General features: G+C 44.3%; 1 pseudogene; it reads left to right on the top strand.

Annotated features, from left to right (window-relative positions):
- LOC141152654 (olfactory receptor 10AG1-like) overlaps positions 1–11,362 on the top strand; it is a 30,391-nt pseudogene extending 19,029 nt beyond the window's left edge.
- Positions 11,363–14,259: the final 2,897 nt, after the last annotated feature.

Genomic DNA, 14,259 nt, shown 5'->3' on the forward strand with positions numbered 1-14,259 from the left:
CAGCAGAGTTTAGGATAGATTGGAGAGGTGCAAGAGTGTTGGAAGGGATGCCACGGAGCAGGAGGTTGCAGTAGTCGAGGCGGGATATGATGAGGGCATGCACTAGTGTTTTTGCAGAGTCTTTGCTGAGGAATGCACGGATCCGGGAGATGTTTTTGAGTTGGAGTCGGCAGGAGGTGGAAAGGGCTTGAATATGTGGCTTGAAGGAGAGATCAGAGTCCAGGGTTACCCCAAGGCAGCGAGCTTGTGGGACTGGGGAGAGTGAACAGCCATTGACGTTGATGGATAGGTCGGATGGGGGATGTGAATGAGAGGGTGGAAAGATGATGAACTCTGTTTTATCCATGTTGAGTTTTAGAAACCTGTCGGAGAAGAAGGATGAGATGGCGGACAGACATTGTGGGATTCTGGTTAGTAGGGAGGAGATATCGGGTCCAGAGAGGTAGATCTGTGTGTCGTCAGCATAGAGGTGATACTGAAAGCCGTGAGACTCTATGAGCTGTCCCAGGCCGAAGGTGTAGATGGAGAAGAGCAGGGGTCCTAGAACTGAACCTTGGGGGACATCGACAGATAGGGGGCGAGATGAGGAGGTGGTGCGTGAGTGGGAGACGCTGAATGTCCTGTCTGTTAAGTATGAGGAGATCCAAGATAGAGCCAAGTCCGTGATGCCAAGAGATGAGAGAATCTGGAGTAAGAGGGAATGGTCCACTGTGTCAAAGGCAGATGACAGGTCCAGAAGGAGGAGGATGGAGTAGTGTCGCTTGGATTTGGCATTTAGTAGGTCGTTGGTGACTTTGGTCAGGGCAGTTTCAGTCGAGTGATGCGGTCGGAAGCCAGATTGTAGACGGTCGAAGAGGGAGCAGGAGGAGAGGTGGGAGGACAGTTCAAGGTGGACATGTTGTTCTAGAAGTTTTGAGGCAAAGGGGAGAAGTGATATGGGGCGGTAGCTGGTCAGAGAGGAAGGGTCAAGGGAGGGCTTTTTGAGGATGGGTGTGATTGCGGCATGTTTGAAACATGAGGGGAAGACTCCGGTTGTTAGTGATAGATTGAAGAGGTGGGTTAGGGTTGGGATGAAGACTGAGGTGAGGTTAGTGATGAGGTGGGATGGGATTGGGTCAAGTTCGCAGGTGGTGAGGTGTGATTTGGAGAGTAAAGAGGAGACTTGACCTTCTGTAATGGTGGAGAAGTGGGGTTTGGAGGAGGAGGGTTGAGTAGATATGAGGAGGGGTTGTGTGGACTTTAGGCCAAAGTTTTGTCTGATGGTGTCAATCTTCTGTTTGAAGAATGAGGCAAAGTCGTCGGCTGAGATGAGAGAAGAGGGAGGAGGTGCTGGGGGACGAAGGAGAGAGTTGAAAGTGTTAAATAGCTGTTTAGGGTTGTGAGATAGGGAGGATATGAGAGATGAGAAGTAGGTTTGTTTTGCTGTAGTGAGTGCGGACTTGAAATTAGTGAGGGATTGCTTGAATGCGATGAAGTGCTCGATGGAGTGAGACCTTTTCCATCATCTACTGTATCCTCACCCATCCCTTATAGACTGTTTGTGAGGCTTCATGGGCAGGATCCTTTCTGCTCTTGTAATAGTCAGTGACTTTTTTTCACATGTAAAGCGCAATGGAATAAATGGCGCTATAATAGTATATAATATTAATTATACTACTTCTGCTCTGGGTGAACTGATAACACTTTCCTGGTCGATGCCCCTAAATTGATGTGTTTTGGCAGCTTTTGGTCCCGTTTGAAGGTGTTGTGTATACATTTGGCTTTGGCAGTCATTGAATCAAATGACATTTGGCAATGTTCGGTGAATATTTGACCATTACATTGGCGAATATAGCAAAAACGGTGATTGTAATCCGAAATGAATATTGAAATATTTGTTCATCTCTAATCATAAAAACCCTTAAAAAAATTATGTGGGTGTTGCATCACGGTCTCCTTGGTGATATGGGGTGGAGGATGAGGAGAAGGAGGAGGGCGACATAAAATAGAACAATGCTGAAAGATATACCCATGTCTGGGGAGGGAAGGGGTGCATGGGAATAGACCCCCCAAAAAATAACCACTGGATTGAGTTTATGTTTGATGTTATCATCTGGTGGTGTTGAGAAGTCTGGCCCAATTCAGCCCTTGTTCATTTTTATAAGAGTCAGCCTGTCAGCATTTTCAGTAGACAGGCGGATGCGCCTATCAGTTTTATCAGTTATAATGCCCCCAGAGGCACTAAAAATATCTCTGACAAAGCGCTAGCGGCCAGGATCTCCAAGATGTAGAAAAAGAGTTTATGCCACATGTCCAGCTTGCATCTTCCAAAACTTTTCCCTCCTTGTCAGAGTTCCCCATGTGTCAGGGCCTGGGCGCTGGGAGGGTCTGAGAAAACTGTCCCAGACCTTTGACAGCATTCTCCTGCATCTTCCGCATCTGGTTTGTGTCTTCCTCGCTTGTACTCCTTGATTGTCAGATGAACTTTCTGACTGTGACCTCTGCCGCCAGCATTGTCAGATGGGAATTTTTTTTTGTTGTAATTCTTCAACAAGAGCCTAAACTTAATATCTCCAAAAATGAACTCCTTCGGTTTCCTCCCGCTTCTAACCTACTTATGCCTGACTTTGCAATTTCCTTTAGGTGCTCTCCATAACTCCCACTTGGCACGCCTGCTATCTTGAAGTCATATTTGACTCACAACTTTCCTTTATTCAACGTGGAAAATCACTCACTCGCTCATATCACCTGCATCTTAAAAACTTCTCCAGAAGTTGACCTTTTCTCACTTTAATACTGCAAAAACTCTTACTGTCGCTCTTCATTAGTGCAACTCTCTTCTAATCAGTCTCCCTCTAAACAAACTGCCTCCTCTCCAATTCCTCCTGTATGCAGAAGCCAGGGTTGTATTTCTATCAAGGCGCTTCACCGATGCCTTTACCCTCTGCCAGTCATTGCACGGGTTAGGTTAAACAATCACTTTAGAATACAAATTCATCTCTCTCACCCACCAAGCTGTTCACAGTTCTGCACCAGCCTATATCTCTTCCCTAATTTCAGTGTATCACCCGATCTGTGCTCTCCATTCTGCAACTGATCTAAGACAGACACCCCCCTTAATCAGAGCCTCACACCTCCATCTCCAAGAATTCTCTCATGCCGTGCCAGTTTTCTGTAATGCTCAAAATGCTTACAACACGATGCTCATGGTAAACGCAGGGGAACATAAAGTCGGCCATGTGTGCCAGACTGCCAACAGCCAAGACTTCCCTGTTCTCACCAAGAGTATGACTGTCTATGTTCTCTTCCTCCTCCTCCTCATTATCACCCAATCCGCGTTGAGATGAGATGAGGCTGGGCTGGGTAGCATCACAATGTATAGTTCCTTGCTCCGTCTGCATTGCCTCCTCTTTAATTGTGAGTAGCGAGCATTTCAGTAGACAGAGAAGCGGGAGGGTGACACTATTTATGGCATCATCGCCTCTAACCATCTTAGTGGAGTCCTCAAAGTTTTGGAGTAGGGCACAGATGTCAGACATCCATGCCCACTTATCAGCTCTTATGTGCAGAGGCTGCCCTGAATGCCGATGGACCTGTTGAAGCTGGTACTCAACAACTATTCTCTGCTGCTCAAAATCATTCCAAACATCTGCAATGTTGATTTCCAATGCGTAGTCACATCACACACCAGTCAGTGAGCTGGAAGCTGCAAACACTGCTGAAGCCCTGCCAAGGCAGCGGAAGCTGTAGCTAACTTTCTGAAATGGGCACACATGCTGCGTACTTTCACAAGCAGCTCTGGCAGATCCGTGTAGATTTTGAGAAACTGCAGAACCACTAAGTTGAGCACATGAGCCAGGCATGATACATGTGCGAGCTTGCCTAGCTTCAGACTCGACACCAGGTTCTCTGACAGAGCTTTCAACAACTCTGCAACGGTTTGCAGTTTGTCGCCAAAGCATACAATCCTGCTTATTGTTATTAGCACACACAAAGTTTAAGTAAATAATCTGGAATATGTCCTGAAAAAATGAATCAAGTGATGGAAATGGAGGCTGCAGAGGAGGAGGAGGAGATGGTGCAGGAGCTGTAGAATGTAGGGGTAACCCTGACTGACCCAGGGCCCAAAATCTGCGTCGGAAGGACGTGTTCCGTCCCAGGGTCCCACTGGATCCCGACTTCCACAATATTACACCAGTGGAATGCGTTAGTGAGATGAACCGTCCCTGGCCACATTCACTTGTCCACATGTTTGTGGTTTGACAGTCCTTCCCACTTAAGCGCACTGGGGAGGACACGTGTAATGTTCTGGGACTCGTACTAGTGGAAGGCGGACACGATACCGGGAGAAATGGTGGTGGCTGGGGAACAAGTATGGACACCTGGCCACTGCCACCATGAGGTTTCGCAAAGCTTCTGCCTCCACAGGCCTAAAAGACAACATTTCAAGTGCAAGAAAACAGTCCAGAAATGTGCCAGTTTAGTATTGCGGCATTTTGGTGGATGAGTGGATGGCTGCATACTTGTGCTTGCATTCCAAGTAACACAAAGCTAAGGAGATGGATGATCCAATCATCATGAATAATTTGACCATTATCTAGGAGACTGAGCACAATATTAACCCAGTGACATGCATCCGTGAGATGTTCCATCCCTGGTCACATTCACTTGTCCATGTGTTTCTGGTTGGGTGGTCCTTCCCACTTAAGTGCACTGGGGAGGGCACAGGTAATGTTCTGGGACCCACGCTTGTTGAAGGAGGAGACGATACCGGGAGAAATAGTGGCGGCTTGGGACCGAGTATGGACATCCGGCCGCTGCTGCCGGCATGAGGTTGTGGAAAACTTCCGCCTCCATGAGCCTAATAGGTAACATTTCAAGTGCAAGCAGTCCAGAAATGTGGCAGTTTAGTAATGCGGCCTGCAGGTGGGTGAGTGGCTGGCTGCATACTTGCGATTGCATTCCAAGGACTGTGGTAGGGAGAACCGAACGCTGCAAAGGGACAAGGACGTGGATGGTCATGGTTGCAAGTCTGCAAGGACAGGTGCAGGGCGGGAGGCATCTTTGCATGCACCATTGACAGGGGATTGGCATACACGCACACAACAGCGGAAGAGGCAGTGGTGTCACCCGCAGACACTGTTTCTGTACCTTGGTGTTCGGCCCAGCTAGTCAGGTGCTTTGCTGTCATATGTCTGAGCATGCTGGTGATGGTCAGGCTGGTAGATTTGGTGCTCTTGCTGATGCTGGCCTGGCAGATGTTGCAAATGGCCTTTTTGGGGTATCTAAACAGTCTTTAAAATAGAACCAGATTCGGGAAGACCTAACAGTTGTACTGGCAACTTCCGTCGTGTTGGTGTTCCAGAAGGCAGCTGCCAGCCTTGTATCTGTGGCCACCACACTGCTTATTCCTGCCTGTTGTGGTGCTGTGCCTCCCTCCCCCTGTGTGCTGTTGTACTCGCTCTGAAATTTAGGTTGGGTCAGTGACTTCATCATCCATCGTTTTGTCTTCCACTTCCGAACCCTGGTCCTCCTGAGTTTATATCCATTGTGTCTCATCATTATCCACCTCTTGCAACAGTAATTGCACTTTCCCACCATCACTATCGGGTGACCATGGCTGCTCAAATTGCTGCATGCAATCTTCTGTTGCCCTGCTCGAAGCTGGTAGGTCAAGAGGCCCAAATCTATCGATGGAAAAGTGAGCAACTCTTGGGGTAACCCTGGACTCTAATCTCTCCTTCAAACCACACATCCAAGCTCTTTCCACTTCCGAGAGGACCGGGCAAGAGGCCAGAAACTGCAAATGGAAAGATGAGCAAAACAGCTTTTCACAGTGTCCAAGTGTGAGATCAGTTGTCTCAGGGCACTCGGAATGGTGGGAGGAAGGAGGATCAGGGTGAGGAAGATGCCGACTCCAAGTAAAAAAAATCTCCTGGATCCTCCCATTCCTCATCCACGAATCTACAAAAATACTGGTGCATGCACTTATCATCTCCCTTCGCGATGACAGCAACCTCCTGCTCTGTGGCCTGCCTTCTAACAGTCTTGCATTCTTCCAATCTATTCTAAACTCTGTTGCCTGACTAATCCTCCCGTCCTCTCGCTATTCCCTGGCCTCTCCTCTCTGTCAATCCCTTCACTGGCTCCCCATTACCCAGAGACTCCAGTTCAAAACCCTAACCTTGGAATGCAAAGCCATCCACAACCTGTCTACTCCATACATCTGTGACCTAGTCTCCCGGTACTTACCTGCAAGCAACTTCCGATCCTCACAGGATCTCCTTCTCTACTCCCCTCTTATCTCCTCTTCCCACAATCGCATACAAGATTTCTCCCATGCATCCCCCCTTCTCTGGAACTCTTTACCCCACCATTTCTGACTCTCACCTACTGTTGAAACCTTTAAAAGTAAACTGAAGACCCACCTCTTGCGACATGCGTACAACCTTCAGTAACCCTCGCTCCACCATACCACTGCAAGACCAGCTCCATCCTCACATACTGTATCCTCACCCGTGCTTTGCAGACTGAACCTTGGCAGGCAGGGTCCTCCCCTCTCCTCTGTGACAGGAAGGTAGTTCAACATGACCTGGGTGTTTGTTGTGCTCCCTCAGCAGGCACAGTTTCATCTTGCCCACGGCCTCACTATCACCATCACCATAACGTCTACTTCCCCGTCCCTTGACACCCCTTGCCCATTTTAAAGGGAGTTTAAAATTTGTCACATTGCCAAAAATGTCTATTATTGCCACAGTAATATAGGATCACGTCTGATGAGTTGATCACAGTTTTAGGCAGTGTCCTGGGAGTCAGAGAAGCTTCCCGGGGTCTTCCCCATGCTGTTCAAATGTCTTTTCAGCACTGTATGCATGTGTCACACACCACATGGCCAGATAAGGTTGTAAAATGTTAAAATGATATTTCCCTGTGAATGCATTTGTCTTGGTTGAAAGCAATACAAAAGTGCAAAAATACATCAAAAACTGTTACTTGTGAACATAGCCCAAGGTGTGGAGGAGTATTTTTGTTTTTGGTTATTTATTTTGCTTTATATACAATTCATTACCTGGGAAAGGATGTTCCTTAACATATTTCCCAGGAAAATCCATTTTGGTTTCGCTTTTGTATGTTTTATTGTGAGTGCCATGCTGTTCCCATGTCATTTGAGCATTGTTCCCATCGATTTGGGCAATTTTTAGGCCCTCTGCAGACCGCCGGGGTGAGCCGCCGGATAAATGCTCGAGTTTCCCATAGACTTACAATGGGCTTGTTGCTCGGGTCAAGCACCCGAGTATTCCAATTTTCTCGACCCGAGCAACGAGTACCCGAGCATTTTAGTGCTCGCTCATCACTAGTTGTAACCATAACTGTGAATGTGTGCTGTTGAAAAAATGATCTAAAGAATGTTACAAAGTGAAGTAGGTGCTGCTGAGGAGAATATTAGAAAATGTGTTGTGTCAGCAAATTATTGCAAGTATAAACCCAGAATTGCAAGAAACTCTTTTCTGCTTCTTGTGAGACTATGAAACCATCAAGTTTGTTACTTTGTGTAAGACTGTATTACCATCAAGCTTGTTGCCTCCTTGTGATTAATTATCAAACTGACATTTTATGTACCGTATGTATGCATCCTTCCATCATCTCTGGGTGGGCAAACACATCTTACACCTTCAGCTACTAAAGCCTAAAATATTAAAAGGGGAATACCATCCTTTAACTCTTTTTGATGCAGTTTGGGTCCATTTTCCAAAATTAAAACAATCCCCTTACATGTAGAAATAACACCCTACTAGATGAGGTTCCAAAGCCATTGGATGAGATGAATACCAGAACCTGAACTTCGGTCTTGAAAAGGAGGATGCAATAGGTGAATTGTGATGTCCAAATTTTCATACTCATCCAGAATATAGTTTTTATTTATTTCACATATTGTGCCCCCGATAAATACACAAAAGACCTATGGAGTGCAGTTGAACATTTAAATATATATATTTTTATTTAAATCTGATTTTACATTGAGAAGGCAAAGACAGCAATAAACCATTTCTGCCTTCTCTTCAGGAAGTCTACTTACGTGCAGCTGCGCTATTATGCAGCATTGTTGTAGAGCATCATAGCAATGTGGAACGTGATCTGCTCAGACAATTAAAGTGAATGGATGATCCAGAAGGAATTAATAAATCTGAATTTTCTTTGTAAATTAAAAGTGTCATACCTTTCACAACTTTAATGATACAATATAAACTTCCAAAACTTGAAAGAAACTTCCAGAGTTTCTTGTGTTTTACAAATAATTATCAGGTTGAGACAACTCCTTCAAATGTACACTACGTTGCGTAGCTTTACTAATATTTTTCTCACTTTTATAGGGATTGGTATCTTACAGAATCCATGACTTCAATAAGACCACAGTAACGGAATTGATACTTCTGGCTTTTTCCGAATTGCAACATCTACAAATTTTTCTTTTTCTATTTGTCCTATTTGCATTCATATCCTGTGTTGTGGGGAACAGCATCATACTGGTCTTAGTAGGATATGAGCTTACACTTCATAAGCCAATGTATTTTTTTATTAGCAACTTTGCACTTTTGGAAATCATATTTGTATCAGTCACCGTTCCAAAACTCCTTAATAGTAGCTAGCAAGAAGATACCAATTATTGGATGCTTTGCCCAGTTGTATGCTTTTAATTCTTTGGGAGTAGCAGAATGTTATCTTCTTGTAGTTATGGCTTTTGATCGGGATTTAGCCATTAACAAACCTTTGCATTATTCCACAATAATGAACAAAGCTTTTTGCATCGAGCTTGCAGTTGCCCCATGGATTATTGGATGTGGGATCGCTGCCATACCTACAATATTTACAGTTGAACTTGATTTTTGTGGACCCAATGAAATCAACCATTTCTCCTGTGATTTGGCTCCTTTACAGAATCTAGCATGTTCTAATCCTATAGTCCTCAACGTTGTTACAAGTTCAACAGCTATTTTTTCAACTGCTCTTCCATTCCTTATAATTTTAGGATTATATATCCACATCATTGCTCTTATCTGGAAAATTAAAAGCACTAAATGTGTGCATTTATGTGTGTAGTGTACATATGTGTGCATTTATGTGTGTGGTGTACATATGTGTGCATTTATGTGTGTGGTGTACATATGTGTGCATTTATGTGTGTTGTGTACATATGTGTGCATGTATGTGTGTGGTGTACATATGTGTGCATTTATGTGTGTAGGTGTACATATGTGTGCATTTATGTGTGTAGTGTACATATGTGTGCATTTAGGTGTGTAGTGTACATATGTGTGCATTTATGTGTGTGGTGTACATATGTGTGCATTTATGTGTGTAGGTGTACATATGTGTGCATTTATGTGTGTAGTGTACATATGTGTGCATTTATGTGTGTGGTGTACATATGTGTGCATTTATGTGTGTAGTGTACATATGTGTGCATTTATGTGTGTAGTGTGCATATGTGTGCATTTATGTGTGTGGTGTACATATGTGTGCATTTATGTGTGTAGTGTACATATGTGTGCATTTATGTGTGTGGTGCACATATGTGAGCATTTATGTGTGTGGTGTACATATGTGTGCATTTATGTGTGTGGTGCACATATGTGTGCATTTATGTGTGTAGTGTACATATGTGTGCATTTATGTGTGTAGTGTGCATATGTGTGCATTTATGTGTGTAGTGTACATATGTGTGCATTTATGTGTGTAGTGTACATATGTGTGCATTTATGTGTGTGGTGCACATATGTGAGCATTTATGTGTGTGGTGTACATATGTGTGCATTTATGTGTGTGGTGTACATATGTGTGCATTTATGTGTGTGGTGTACATATGTGTGCATTTATGTGTGTGGTGTACATATGTGTGCATTTATGTGTGTAGTGTACATATGTGTGCATTTTTGTGTGTGGTGTACATATGTGTGCATTTATGTGTGTGGTGTACATAGGTGTGCATTTATGTGTGTGGTGTACATATCTGTGCATTTATGTGTGTAGTGTACATATGTGTGCATTTATGTGTGTGGTGTACATAGGTGTGAATTTATGTGTGTGGTGTACATAGGTGTGCATTTATGTGTGTGGTGTACATATCTGTGCATTTATGTGTGTAGTGTACATATGTGTGCATTTATGTGTGTAGTGTACATATCTGTGCATTTATGTGTGTAGTGTACATATGTGTGCATTTATGTGTGTAGTGTACATATCTGTGCATTTATGTGTGTTGTGTACATATGTGTGCATTTATGTGTGTAGTGTACATATGTGTGCATTTATGTGTGTGGTGTACATATGTGTGCATTTATGTGTGCAGTGTACATATGTGTGCATTTATGTGTGTAGTGTACATATGTGTGCATTTATGTGTGTGGTGTACATAGGTGTGCATTTATGTGTGTGGTGTACATATCTGTGCATTTATGTGTGTAGTGTACATATGTGTGCATTTATGTGTGTAGTGTACATATGTGTGCATTTATGTGTGTTGTGTACATATCTGTGCATTTATGTGTGTAGTGTACATATGTGTGCATTTATGTGTGTAGTGTACATATGTGTGCATTTATGTGTGTGGTGTACATATGTGTGCATTTATGTGTGTAGTGTACATATGTGTGCATTTATGTGTGTAGTGCACATATGTGTGCATTTATGTGTGTTGTGTACATATCTGTGCATTTATGTGTGTAGTGTACATATGTGTGCATTTATGTGTGTAGTGTACATATGTGTGCATTTATGTGTGTAGTGTACATATGTGTGCATTTATGTGTGTAGTGTACATATGTGTGCATTTATGTGTGTAGTGTACATATGTGTGCATTTATGTGTGTGGTGTACATATGTGTGCATTTATGTGTGTGGTGTACATATGTGTGCATTTATGTGTGTTGTGTACATATGTGTGCATTTATGTGTGTAGTGTACATATGTGTGCATGTATGTGTGTGGTGTACATATGTGTGCATTTATGTGTGCAGTGTATATATGTGTGCATTTTTGTGTGTAGTGTACATATGTGTGCATTTATGTGTGTTGTGTACATATGTGTGCATTTATGTGTGGTGTACATATGTGTGAATTTATGTGTGTAGTGTAAAAGAAAGCCTTCTCCACCTGTTCATCCCACCTCATTGTCGCCTGCTTATTCTACGGCTCTGCCATTATCGTATACCTTAGACCTAAAGGCAATCAACATGACAAATTTCTTGCCCTCATATACACTGTAATTATCCCATTCTTAAATCCCTTTATTTATACCTTAAGGAACAAGGATGTCAAAGCAGCTCTAACAAAATCGAAATTACTAAGAATCCTTGATCAAATTAGGTTAGCCTCATTTGCCTAAACCAATGTAGAAGGAAGAAAGCGGGAAAAATATAAACTAGAGATGAGCGGTGTTCGACACGAACTGTTCGCCAATCTCAAATTCGAGCTATTTTGGGCGGTGTTCGAGCCGTTCGACGAACCTGAACGATTTGCAAAAAATCCGGCTGTTCGAGGTTATGTTCGATAACTGTTCGTGCACCAAAATTGTAACTGGATTTTTTCACAGTAATACTGTTAATCAATGTTAATAGACAGTTTCAGTGTACAGTGGGTGGGGGGAGGGGCGGGGGATGGATCTCGGCAGAAATAATGCCGATCTCCATTTTTTTTTCTTTCCTGCATTTACGGTGGGGAGGTGCAGTCTGTCAGCCTATGAGCAGCGCACACGCAGCGAAGTGCTTTTTTTCACATAAGCAAGGGCATGTGTTATTGGCTGTGTATGTCACATGTCCTTGCCCTATAAGATCCAGCTAACTTCCCCGTCGCCACCATTTTCTCACTGCTGCAGCTGAGTGTTAGATGGCACCGCTGCTGCTGTGGGCGCTATACTTTGTAACTGTGTGAATTGCAAGCGAATTTGCTCTTAAATAGACAGATAGGTTTAGGGAGTAGGGACTAGTTGTAATTGCAGCCCTTTTGAGGGCTAGGTTACAGCAGTTCCTAGCACTTTTTGCCAGGCAGGTCTGTGCCAGTGCTGTGCAAGTGTTTTTCACAGCATTTGGCTAAATCTAGCAAAGCCAATCCGTTTGGGCCTTTAGCAGTGTGTGTTAGTCAGTGGAGTAGCCTATCTGTGTTGCAAGCTACACCACCTGTGTATCTAACTCCAATTTTTTACTGCACCTAGCTCAGTAAATACTTTTGGTCCTGTAGCAGTGTCTGTTAGGCATTGTAGTATCCCATCTGTACCAAGCTACACCACCTTTGTATTTAATAACATTTTTTTACTGCATCTAGCCCAGTAAATTCTTTTCGGCATGTAGCAGTGTCTGTTAATCATTGTAGTAGCCCATCTGTACCAAGCTACACCACCTTTGTATTTAATAACAATTTTTTACTGCATCTAGCCCAGTAAATACTTTTGGGCCTGTAGCAGTGTCTGTGACTCATTGTAGTAGCCCATCTGTACCAAGCTACACCACCTTTGTATTTAAAAACAATTTTTTACTGCATCTAGCCAAGTAAAACCTTTTGGGCATAGTAGCAGTGTCTGGTAGTCAGTGAAGTAGCCCATCTTTATCAAGCTACACCACCTTCGTATTTAATAACAATTTTTTACTGCATCTAGCCCAGTAAATTCTTTGGGCCTGTAGCAGTGTCTGTTACGCATTGTAGTAGCCCATCTGTACCAAGCTACCCCACCTTTGTATTTAAAAACAATTTTTTACTGCATCTAGCCCTGTAAATCGTTTTGGGCGTGTAGCAGTGTCCGTTACACATGTGGTAGCCCATCTGTACCAAGCTAATCCACCTTTGTATTTAATAACAATTTTCTACTGCATCTAGCCCAGTAAATCCCTTTGTGCCTGTAGCAGTGTCTGTTACTCATTGTAGTAGCCCATCTGTACTAAGCTACACCACCTTTGTATTTAATAGCAATTTTTTACTGCATCTAGCAGAGTAAATACTTTTGGGCCTGTAGCAGTGTCTGTTACTCATTGTAGTTGCCCATCTGTACCAAGCTACACCACCTTTGTATTTAATAACAATTTTTTACTGCATCTAGCTCAGTAAATACTTTTGGGCATGTAGCAATGTCTGTTACACACTGTAGTAGCCCATTTGTACAAAGCTACACCACCTTTGTATTTAATAACAATTTTTTTATTGCATCTAGCCCAGTAAATACTTTTGGGCCTTTAGCCGTGTCTGTTACTCGTTGTAGTAGCCCATTTGTACAAAGCTATGCCACCTTTGTATTTAATAACAATTTTTTACTACATCTAGCCCAGTAAATACTTTTGGGCCTGTAGCAGTGTCTGTTACACATTGTAGTAGCCCATCTGTACCAAGCTACACCACCTTTGTATTTAATAATTTTTTACTGCATATAGCCCAGTAAATACTTTTGGGCCTGTAGCAGTGTCTGTTACGCATTGTAATGCACACGCCCGGGCTGAGCGGCGTGTGCGTGTGATTTCACTGGACCGTGCCGGAGAGTGAATGCCTGGAGGGGCGTAACTAGGTATTCACCCGATCCGACCAGGGTCCCACGACGGCATACGACGCCAGTGCACCAAGGAGGAACCGAGCAGAGGGACCAGGTGCTACTCCAGGACAGACCCCGGACACGGCTGTTGACCCACACAGGGGAATACAGGAACAGACTGGTAGGCTGGCACACAGACTGGTGGGAATATGCAGGCACGACTGGTATGCAGGCAGGCGGGTATGCAGGCAGGGGGGTACAGGCAAGCACGGCTAGAGTGCAGACAGGGATGCACTAGCAGGTAGGAACACAGGGGGAATAGGACCCAGTACACACTGGGACTCAGGAACAGAACCACAGATGTGGCGGACAAACACAGCAGAGTGAGGCCGCCCAGAGAGGTGAGCGAGAGCAGGGCAGGACAAGACCGCCTGGAGCGGTGAGCAAAGGGTCAGAGCTGAGCGAGACTGCCGGAGCAGTGAGCAAGGAGTAAGAGCAGGATGAGGCCACCTGGAGCGGTGAGCAAAGGAGTCAGAGCGGGCTAGAACCGCCAGAGCGGTGGGCAAAGGAGTCAGAGCAGGCTAGAACCGCCGGAGCGGTGAGCAAAGGAGTCAGAGCAGGCTAGAACCGCCGGAGCGGTGAGCAAAGGAGTCAGAGCAGGCTAGAACCGCCGGAGCGGTGAGCAAAGGAGTCAGAGCAGGCTAGAACCGCCGGAGCGGTGAGCAAAGGAGTCAGAGCAGGCTAGAACCGCCGGAGCGGTGAGCAAAGGA

The sequence above is a fragment of the Phyllobates terribilis genome, unplaced genomic scaffold (genome assembly GCF_046119375.1).
Source record: "Phyllobates terribilis strain yellow unplaced genomic scaffold, ASM4611937v1 Scaffold_6__1_contigs__length_29720123, whole genome shotgun sequence".
In the NCBI taxonomy this organism is placed as follows: Eukaryota; Metazoa; Chordata; class Amphibia; order Anura; family Dendrobatidae; genus Phyllobates; species Phyllobates terribilis.